Genomic DNA, 10,974 nt, shown 5'->3' on the forward strand with positions numbered 1-10,974 from the left:
ACGCGAGATGGGGAGGGAAAGGCACGCCCCGCAGAGGAGCGCGGGCTCTGACGTGGGCAGGGGGTCCCTGCTGGCCCCGCCCTCGCGCCTCGGGGCTGGCGCAGACTGGATCTCTCCGGCCCAAAGTCAGCTGTCGCTGTCCGGCGGCGCCTTCCGAAAGACGTCCTTTTCTGGAACGGAAATGGGCGAGCTGGAGCGGTGCAGTAGCGTGCACCAGGGGCGCCTGATCGGCTTGGGACTCCAAGCAAAGCCAGGCGGCAGGAAGGGGCGCTGGCGCGAACCGCCTTCTGGCGCTAGCTAGCAAGAAAACCTGCCGGTGGGACTAAGATTAGGCGGGCTGTCTGTTGAACCCTGACGCAAAGAAAAGACCTGCTCCAATTTTAGATCAAATTAAAGCAAGCTTGCATTTGTGAACACAAAGAAAGCTGATCAGAAGCTCTCTCTCCTAACATGGGCTGGAGACCAGCCCCCCAGCTCTCCAGGAAAACGGTTTTATAGCACAAAAAGTTGCAAAGGGGGGGTGTCTTGAGAACCTACAGTTAACAGGATTTTTTTTTTTTAAACATATTTATTTATTTATTTTTTTAGTTATTGGCAGACACAACATCTTTGTTGGTATGTGGTGCTGAGGATCGAACCCGGGCCGCATGCATGCCAGACGAGCGTGCTACCACTTGAGCCACATCCCCAGCCCCTTAACAGGATTTTGATAAGCATAATACAAAGGCAGATAGTAGACTAATGATCTACATTGCATGGTATATTTCAAGGTAGGGAGTAAATTCAGATCCCAACATTAGAATTTATGAGGTGCTGCTGAGGTTTCAGAGAGGGTTGTTATCTGGTGAAGGGGTTGTGGGGGAGCCAGGATTTATGAGATGCCAGTAAGGTTTTAGAGAGGGTTATTACCTGGTCAGAGAAAGCCAGACATGGGCAGGAATTCTAAACAAGTTTAGAAGTCTCAGTAATTTATAGTAAAATAGAAATTAACTATGACTGTGATGAGATGGTTCCCAATCTCAAAATGGATTTAGGCCCGGTTCATCACTGTCAGGAAGAGGAGAAATAAAGATGGAAATGTAAATCAGTGGATGGAAGTCAGATCTTTGGGAATAACCAGTCATGCTTGTGCCTTTAGTTTTATGAACAAAACCTCCAGCCTGTGTTTGTAACATATCAGCTAGAATGGTCGTATTTGGTGCTGAGAATTGAACCCAAGGCCTCACACATGCCAAGCAGGTGCTCTAACACAGTGCTACAACCCCAGCCCCCCAAACAATTTAAACATCACCAAATTTAAAGACAATACAATGTGCCCACAAATGACTTATGGCTAGACTGCATAATCAAAAAGCAGTCTGAACCCAAATATCAAGTAATTATCATGGGATTTGATTTTTCAAAGAAGCTTCCCTGAAAACCTGCACATTTCTTCCTGTTGTGAGGAGACGGCTCAGAAAACACACCAAGGCTGAATTTGAAACAAATTAAAGAGCTTTATTACCTGGCCAGAGACAGTTTCCTGTAGAGACTGAAACTCTGTGGGAGAAGAGCAATTTCTTGGCCTGTGTCTTAAGGACAGAAACCACAGCTCAGGGACTTTCCTTAGCCTCATGTAAGTAAGCCAATCATAGAAGCTAAAACAGCAGTTAGCAGAGCTACTCAAGACAACCACATCTTGAGTTTAAATAGGTGTTAGACAATTGTATCTTGGGTTAGAGCAAGTAATTAGCAGGGGCGAGAATCTACTTCAAATTATTAGACCACCATATCCTGGGTTGAGTACATTTTATGGAGAACAAAGTACAGAAGACAATATATCCTTTGAATTTAGCAGAAAACAACTTTCATTTTAGTTTCTCAGAAACAGCTGTTGTAACCGTTTTCATAGAAGGCATCAAAATGGAGTCTTAGGCCCGCCTATAACAGTTCTTGCTTTATAATTTTCTTATCTCACTTATCAAAATCTTATATCTATAATCTGTATTTTTTACTAATCTATAACCTATAACTTACACTCTTATTGATTTTATTGATTAGTTCACACCACAGCAGTCCCAGGAAACTCATATATAATCAGGAGCCTAACCCAGTCACTCAGAGAAGTGAGGGGTGCCCACACTCCGCCTTTGGGGTATATGTACCATTATTTAAATAAATATTTGCTTCCTTGCATTTTCTGTGCCCTGGAATTCTTTTCTATGGGAAAAGTCAAGAACCCATCCAAATTGAGTTGAGGTACCATTCTCTTCTTTGAAGAGAACTCGGATTCCTGCCAGAGAACACTTCCACCAAGCAACTGGGTTTGGGGGGAGGACAGAATTTAGTCAAGGTTTCACCCAGCTTCTGTTTGTATTCTCAAGGCGTTGCACATACTAGGCACTTGGTAAATGCTCAATGAACGCTAATAGGCCCTTTACATGTTCATGTTAAAAACCTCCTTATACAAAGCTTTCCTTTGTCTATCACAGAGTCAAGAATTTTAATCTAGTAACTAATTTCGTCCTCTCAATCCATGAGGTAGATACTTCTGAGCCCTTTTATCTAGGTGTGTCTTAGAAAGCAGGATTTTTCAGATTTTAGAACAGTAAGGAAGGTTTCTATTCAAATTCAAGAAAAAAATTGGTAGCCAGATGTGGTGGACTGACCTATAATCCCAGCAACTCAGGAAGCTGAGACAGGAGGATCAGGATCACAAGTTCATCAGCCTCAGCAACTTAGCTAGACCCTAAGAAATCAAAATAAATAGTCTCAAAATAAAAAGAGCTGGGATAAGGCTCAGTGGTTAAACACAACGGGGTCAAAAAAATGAAAAACAACTACAAAAAAAAAAAACTGTTGGATTTTAGAATAGCACTTAAGAGATTGCTGACCTACATATAATAGTTGTATTTTATGTATAAAGGAACTCAGGCATGAGTAGATGGGTCAAATAATTTGTCCAAGACAAAGGAGGGGATTTTTTTTTCTTCTCCATGCTGAGGATTAAATCGTAGGCATCACACATGCTGGGCAAGCACTCTTGCACTGAGCTACATCCCAGCTACATCCCATCTCTCTTTCTCTTGATTTGGCTCTCTCTCTCTCTCTTTTTTTTTTTCCTAGACAGGATCTTGCTAAATTGCTGATGTTGGCCTCCAACTTGTGATCCTCCTGTTGTGGTTTGAACTGATCAATATAATCAATGTAATCAATAAGTCATAGACATAGGTTATAGATTATAGGAATAAGGTAAGATAACATGGATAAGCAATAGTAAGACATAAGTTCATAGATAAATTCATCAGGAGTAAGCCTAAGTAATAGTAATAAAATCATGTAACTGTAAGACATAGGATTTAAGTCACAGGAAAAAGATATGGAACAGTGAAAGGTGATGTGAATATGCCAGTATAGTTATAGATAAATAAAGGCTGATAAGCTAATATAGATTCAGACAAGGTTAAATCAATATAATTGTGAACAATTGTAGTAGCTTGATCATGTAGATAAGGCTTATAGATATCAGTAATAAAATAAGTAAATGAGATAACTGCAAGCACCAAATAAGTTACTAGTACTGGAATTGTGAGAATAGAGTCACTGTGGCTATATGAACAAAAAAGTGTGGCCATAGGGACTTCCTCTTAGCTGTTCTAGACTCCATCATAGTTTTTCTGTGACTGCTTCTGTGAAAGAGGGAAATGCATGACCCATTTCTGCAAAACAGAAACAAAAGCTTTTTATAAAAATTGTTTTTCTGTATTTTGTACCCCACAGAATGTACCCACCTCAAGATATGGTGGTGGTCGTGGTGAGCTATATCCTGGGTTTGAGTACATTTATGGGTCTACATGACTTTGAAATACATTATCACCCCTGCTCAGCTGAAACTCAGGATCCGGTTGTCTAACACTTGCTCAGACCCCAGATGCGGTTAACTAAGTTGTAAGCTAACTGCTTTTTTTAAGCTTCTGTAACTTGCTTGCTTGCATGACGCTGAGAAAAGCCCCTAAGCTATGGTTTTCGTCCTTAAATTCCCAAGACACAGCCAGGAAATTGCTGTTCTCCCACAGAGCTTCAGTCTCTATGGTTGGGGTCAGTCCCTGGCCAGATAAATAAAGCTCTCTAGTTTAAATTCAGACTTAAGAGTGTTTTCTGAGCCAGATCCCCATGACACTCCTGCCTCAGCCTCCTGAGTAGTTGAGATTATAGGCATGTGCCAATATAGCCACCAAAACTTGATATTTTTTATAAAGCACATCATTTTAATCACTTTTGGTTCAACTTAGAATATCATTTCTTTTTTATTATTTATTTATTTTTTTTAATTGTAGTTGGACACAATACCTTTGTTTTATTTATTTATTTTTATGTGGTGCTGAGTGAAAAGCCAGCCTCTATCTCAGAGCAAAGCTGTCCAAGGAAGGGACATGGCCTTTGTCCTTGGAAAAACCCACAGAGCACTCCTAGGCACATTCCCACCCTGCTAAGTTGTTTATCTACAGGAGAGATCTGCTGCACCAGGTGTCCCTGACTCAGTCAGGCTAGGTGGGGATCCATAGCAGCCCCCTAGCAGCCACCAATCAGCATGAGACAGGGAAATACCTGGGATGCCAGATAACCCTCCCAGTAGTTCATGATAGTTGATAACCTGTTGGGAAACCATGTAGTTCAGCACGTACACCCCTTTTGGCTTAAACCAATCAGTTCAAACGAATACCCCTTTTGTACTGACCAATCACCCCTACCTAACTTGTTCCAGCCAGTGAATGTGCTAATCATGTTTTAGAGTTGTTGTTTGATTTTCCCGCAGCGTGAGGTGATTTGTTATGCTGTATGTGAAGTCCCTGCCCTTTTCAAAGAATGTATATAAGCTCTGCTCAAGCTGTTCTCGGGGCTCTTTACCTCTTTGAGGTAGGCTTGGAGCCCCAGCATGCTGTACCCCCAATAAACCCTTTGCTGTTGCATGAGACAGTCTCTTGGTGGTCTTTTCATCCGACGTTCGCCTGACCTTTACACTGAGGATCAAACCCAGGGCCTTGCACATGCTAGGTGACTGCTCTACCGCTAAACCACAACCCCAGCCCAGAATATTATTTCTTTTGTGTTAATAGAGGACTGTAGGCTTAGAGGGGACGAGCTGATTATAGGACCATTTTAGAGCCTGTATTTAAGTGTGAATAGAGACCTGAGCTCTGAACCCAGCTCACCAAATTTGGGCAATTTTACTTCTCAGTTATTATTTAATAATATCTTGGAAGATAATACATTGAGTCAAATTTTGGAAGTTGGAGGAGTTAGATGCTTCCCACAAACTTCTCCAAGAATTAGACCTAAGCCAGTAGGTCATGTGCAAGCTATGCCATTAACATAGACCAAACACATTTGTGTCTTTCCACAATGTCAGAATTTATTGAATAATAAAAGCTGGGCACAGTGGTACATGCCTATAATCCCAGCTATCTTGGGAGGCTGAGGCAGGAGGACCTAGAATTCAAAGCCAGCCTCAGCAATTTAGCGAGGCCCTAAGCAACTTAGTGAGACGCTCTCTCTAAATAAAGTATTTTTAAAAAGGATTGGGGATGTGGCTCAGTGGTTAAGGGCTCTTGGGTTCAATCCCTGGTGCTAAAAAAAAAAAGTTTATTGAATAACAATAAATTCATGGAAGGCTAAGACAGGAAAACCACAAGTTCAAGGCCAGCCTCAGCAACTTAGAAAAACTGTCTCAAAAAAAAAAAAATTGTTTTAAAGAGCTGGAGGTGTTGTTCAGTGAGTAGAGCAACCCTGGGTTTGGTCCCAAGTACTGGGAGAACAGAAAAAAAAAAGGCAAACACTGCTTTATGAAGTAACTTGGGGCTAGACATGTTAAAATAGTTAAAATTACTATTCTGTTCATCATGGAGTTAGAGCAGGGTACAACCTGCTCTCCACACAATGAATCACATATCCGCCAATGCTGGTATGAAGGTTATTTTAAAATAATGACATTTGAGATTCAACAGATAAGAGTTAAACCTTTTAAAAGCTTCCAATATCTGACTAGATTTTAGAAACTTCTGGAAGTGAGGCCATAAGAACTCCCTAGTACCACAAAATAAAAATTTTGAAAGAATGAAATTTTTTGAAAAAGAATGGAATAAAGGAATTTGGGTTTTTGCTCTTTTGTTTTGAGGAAGGGTCTTACTATGTTGCCCAGGGTGGTCTCAAGCTCCTCAGCTACTCCTACCTTTACCTCCCAAGTGCTGGGACTATAGGTGTGGGCCCAATTTTTTTCTTTTAATTTATATGTATGTTAACTGAAGTTCTCTAAAGAAACTGAATCTGTATTAAAGATCCTGCAGACTGCCAAACCTTTGCTGAACATCAAGAGTGGTGGCACATACCTGTAATCCCAGCAGCTTGGGAGGTTGAGGCAGGAGGATTTTGAGTTCAAAGCCAGCCTCGGCAACGGCAAGGTGCATAGCAACTCAGAGAGACCCTGTCTCTAAATAAAATACAAAATAGGGCTGTAGATGTGTCTCAGTGGCTGAGTAACCCCGAGTTCAATCCCAGGTACTCACCCCCCCACACACAAAAAGTATATATAATTTATTGACAACAGGTTACTTCTTTCCAGCTATAAAACATCAAATGAGGATGGGGAATAAAGGCAATTCTGTTTTCCCTGAGATTGGAGAGGTGCTGAGATTAGGGAGGAGCCAGAGAGAGAGAAAAAAAGAAATATGTTCACTTTAAAAATAAGTTACAGTGGGCTGGGGTTGTGTCTCAGCGGTAGAGCACTTGCTTTGCACATGAGAGGCCCTGGGTTCCATTCTCAGCACCACATAAATAAACAAAATAGAGATATTGTGTTCAATTACATCTAAAAAAATAAATATTAAAAAAAATAAGTTGCAGTGGCAGAGCAGCAAGGGTTATCAGCACAGATGAAGAAGATAGGAGACGGGAAGCAAACTTCAGATTCTCAAGCTTTTCTTTACTCAGTATTTAGCAGCAGAGTCGATTGGTGGAACCCTGGCATGGCTCATTTTCAGGGCAGAAAATGGCAGCAGGCTGAAGCAAGGGTCTGGGTTATATAGGCTTTGTTTAGGGTGGGACAGGAGAGTAGTTTTGAGAATTCATTGTATTGGGGTCCTGTGGATCCACTAGGGTGGGACAGGAATGTGAACAGGGAATTTCCTGGGGCTTTCCGTATTCGGGTCAGCTGACCCATTAGGGTAGGGGGAGGAGGGTGGCCACTAGTCAGGTGCCTTTTGTGTTCCTTGCTCTGGTTGAGGCCTGGGATTTTAAATGACAAAGCTTAGGGGAAATATCCTCGGACTTATTTTCCATTCTTCAAGGACTATTTGTATTCAAAGAATAAGGTAAACCTCTGTTACTAGATGTTTCATTCAGGCTGATATTAACAGTCAACTTTCTCTAAAATTTGATCCTAGACAATAGTATTTCTGGCCAGGCACAGTAGTGCCTGCCTGTAATCCCAGGGACTTGGGAGGATAAGGCAGGGAAAATCACAAATTCAAGGTTAACCTGGGCAACGTAGTGGGACCCTGTTTCAGAATAAAAATTAAAAAGTGCTGGGGATGTTGTTCAGTGATAAAGTGCCCCTTGGTTCAATCCTCAGTCAAAAGAAAAAAAAAAAAAGGTCAACTCACATGTTGCCAAAAGCTCTGTCCTTGTCCCTGATGCCAATCCAATGATGAGGATAGTTTTGAGTAAAAGAATGTTTATTGCTTTGCTAGCAAAGGAGAAACACAGGGAACTCCTGTCCCAAAGGCTGCCATTCTGGCCATTAGCAGGAATGGGGAGTTTTTAAAGAGGTGATTCAGAGAAAATAAGAGGAGAGATCTGGAAGGAGATCAGGGAGGAGAAGGTCAGGGAGAAGAAGTTTGGGAAAAAAGAAAAAAACATGTAATTTTCAAAGTAACAAGGGATATAGTCAAAGCATCAAATGAACTCCTGTTACACACCAAATTACAGGAGTACAGGAGGAGGGATAATCTCTCACCCTGACAGGTTCTACCTATTGAAGAGAGGACACAAAATGTGGGATATTTTAGAATTCTTCCTACCATACTGCCCCTAACAAGAGGGCAAAAGGATGGAGCTAAGTCTCTCTCACTGCTCTCCATTCTCTCCCTGGCTTCTCTTTCCCTTTCAAAGCTTCTCTGTGTGGTTGCAGTGGGATTCCATCAGGTCAGGAGTTTAAAAAAAAAAAAAAAAAAGAGGGCAGGTAGCCTAAGTGAGATCTCTCCATTCTTGGGCTTCCAGCAGGGGATATTGTAAGGTCCTTGCTTAGCATCTGGATGGCCATTTTAAGAAAAATTTCACTTTCCTGCCCAAGGACCTTTCTGAGAAAGGGTCACTACTCCCTCAAACCAACCCCATCCTTAATTGCCTGCATTAGGACCCAACCAGTTCTATTCCCTGAGCCTGCCCCATAAAAGTCCCAAACCCCAAGCCTGTTTTGCCTCTCTCCATCTATGAAGAGATGGCCTTTATGTGTCAGCTGTGACAAATGAATTCTCTCTGCCTGGTCTCAGTCTTTTGTTTCTTGCTCGCCCATCTTCTGGTTCCTCGATTTCCTTTTATTGGTGCCGAAACCCGGGATTGAGTTCCCCAGTGTGCCCACTCCCCTCTTTAAGGGTCACTGAGCATCCCTGGGGCCCCGATCCAAATTCCATCGTGGAACCAGGCCCTCCATTCTGCTGAACGCCCTCTCTGCACCCACCACAGGACATTTCGGGTAAGACCCCCTGTCTTTAGTTGACCTAAATGACCTATGGGTCCCAGGGAGTGACCATTGATTGTCTGGCACTCCTAGGGTTACCGTGTGGTCGGGACACCCCCAGCCACAGTTTTCATAGCTATGAATGATCCCTACTGTCAACTGGGTCTATAGGTGGTCTTTTGTTTGGGTCCTGGGTTTTGAGAAAAACCACCAAGGGTAATTGGGAGTTGTTCCTGGTGAGACCTTAGTCTTGGGTTAATCTCTATGGCTTCGGCCCCTATGGAGCCCTGGAAACCCAAGTGCCTCTACAGACTCCTCCCCCGATGCTTACCTAGCAGGGTGACAATCCCAGGAGCATAACCATCCTCTGGCCTCTACGGCCACTGGGTGATACTAGAGACTGGGGGACACCCTGAAAGGAAAGTGAGAAAGCAGGAGACGGGAAAATGAGAAATGAAAGACAGAGACCAGGCAGAGATACACAAGAACGTTTATTTGTCAGAACTGACAAATAAAGGCACATCTCTCTATAGGAGAGAGAGGCAGAACAGGCTTGGATTTGGGGGTTTTTATGGGCCCAGCTCAGGGATCAGATCCTAATGTGGTTTAAAGGTGAGGTTGGTATAAGGGAGTGGTGAACCTTCCACTGGAAAGGTCCTCAGGTGGGAAACTGGCAGCTGTCACTTCAGATGGCAGCCCAGATGCTAAGCAAGGACCTTATACACACCACCTCTACACTCACCTCCTACATCTCACCATGGGTGGCTCCTCATCCATTCCCTCCCATAGTCCCCTAGGCTGCCTCCTGGCTAATCTAGGGACTCTGTCTCTCACCCTGGACCTAAACCCCTCAAAACTTATCCATTTGTGCAATCAGACCTGGCTTCAATATCCTTTGGATAATGACTCTAAATGGCCACTTCATGGCACTCTAGATCCCAATATTATCAGGGAACTTTTCAACTATTGTGAGCATTCAGGAAAATGGAAAGAGAGAGCATACATTCAGATCTTCTGTCTCTAAGCTCTCTCTCTGCAACTCTTGCTCTCCTGCATGAGTCCTCTTAGCTCTCACCTCCCCTATGCCTGCTTCCAAAGGGACTGAAGATCCTATCCAGGACTCCTCTCCTTTGACCCAGGGGTTGAGCCCCTGCCATACCACAATTCTCTTTCTAATGAAGCCTTTGCAGCAACTGTCCCCTCAGCCCCTCCACCCCTCTCTCCTCCTGCCACATGCTCATGGGCTGCCGCTGCCCAACCCGCATCTCTGTGTCAGAGAACACAGGTAGCTGGGGTAGATGGTGTAATCTGGGTTCATGTGCCTTTCTCTTTGTCAGATCTTTCACAGATAGAAAAATTGCTTAGGTCCTATACTTCAAGTCTCACCACATATATGCAAATATGATCTTGTCTAACACCCTCCTGCCCAAGGAGTGCCAGGCAAGTTTGGGAGCAAGCTAAAAATTATGCTGATGAGGTACATCAGACCTCCCCTGTCCATCTGATGGGCACTGATGCAGTCCCTGATTGGGATCCCAATTGGGATTATACTTCACCTGGAGGAATAACTAGTAGAAACCAATTCATTACTTACTTGCTCATGGCAGGACTTAAAAAGGCAGCCCATAAGGCTATCAACTATGAAAAGCTCCAGGAAATCTTCCAAGATAAAAATTAAAACTCTTCAGCATTTCTAGACCGCCTGACCAAGGCTTTATTCCAATATACTAATCTGGACCCTGAGACTCCAGACGTGAGACAACTACTACTGACCCACTTTTTCCTCCCAGAGTTTCCCCGACATTAAGGCCAAACTAAGGTGCCTTAAGAGGGGTCCCCTAACTCCCCAAGCTGAGGTTCTGGGAGTGGTGTTTAAGGTGTATACCGGAGAGATGAGAAGGCCCGGAAGCAGAAATATCAGATGCTCTCTCAGGCCATCCATCCAGCATCTGTCCCTGGTTCCACTGGTCCATGGAAGGGTTCCTTGGGACCGCCTGGACCCTGTTTTAAATGTGGTCAGATGGGTCACTGGGCTCGTACATGTCCCAAGCCTCGAAAGCCTCCAGACCCTTGTCCTAAATGCCATCAGGAAGAACACTGGGCCACTGATTGTCCCTGAGCCCATAGCAGCCCCTGGCCATCTGGCCCTTCTGTTTCCCCTTTCCAACTCTTAGGACTGGCTGCAGATGAGTGATGAGGCCCAGGTCCCCATCACCTGACCACTACCATCACTCTGTGGGAACCCAGCGTAACTCGGCATA

This window comes from Marmota marmota, unplaced genomic scaffold (assembly GCF_001458135.2).
Source record: "Marmota marmota marmota unplaced genomic scaffold, marMar, whole genome shotgun sequence".
Lineage (NCBI taxonomy): Eukaryota > Metazoa > Chordata > Mammalia > Rodentia > Sciuridae > Marmota > Marmota marmota.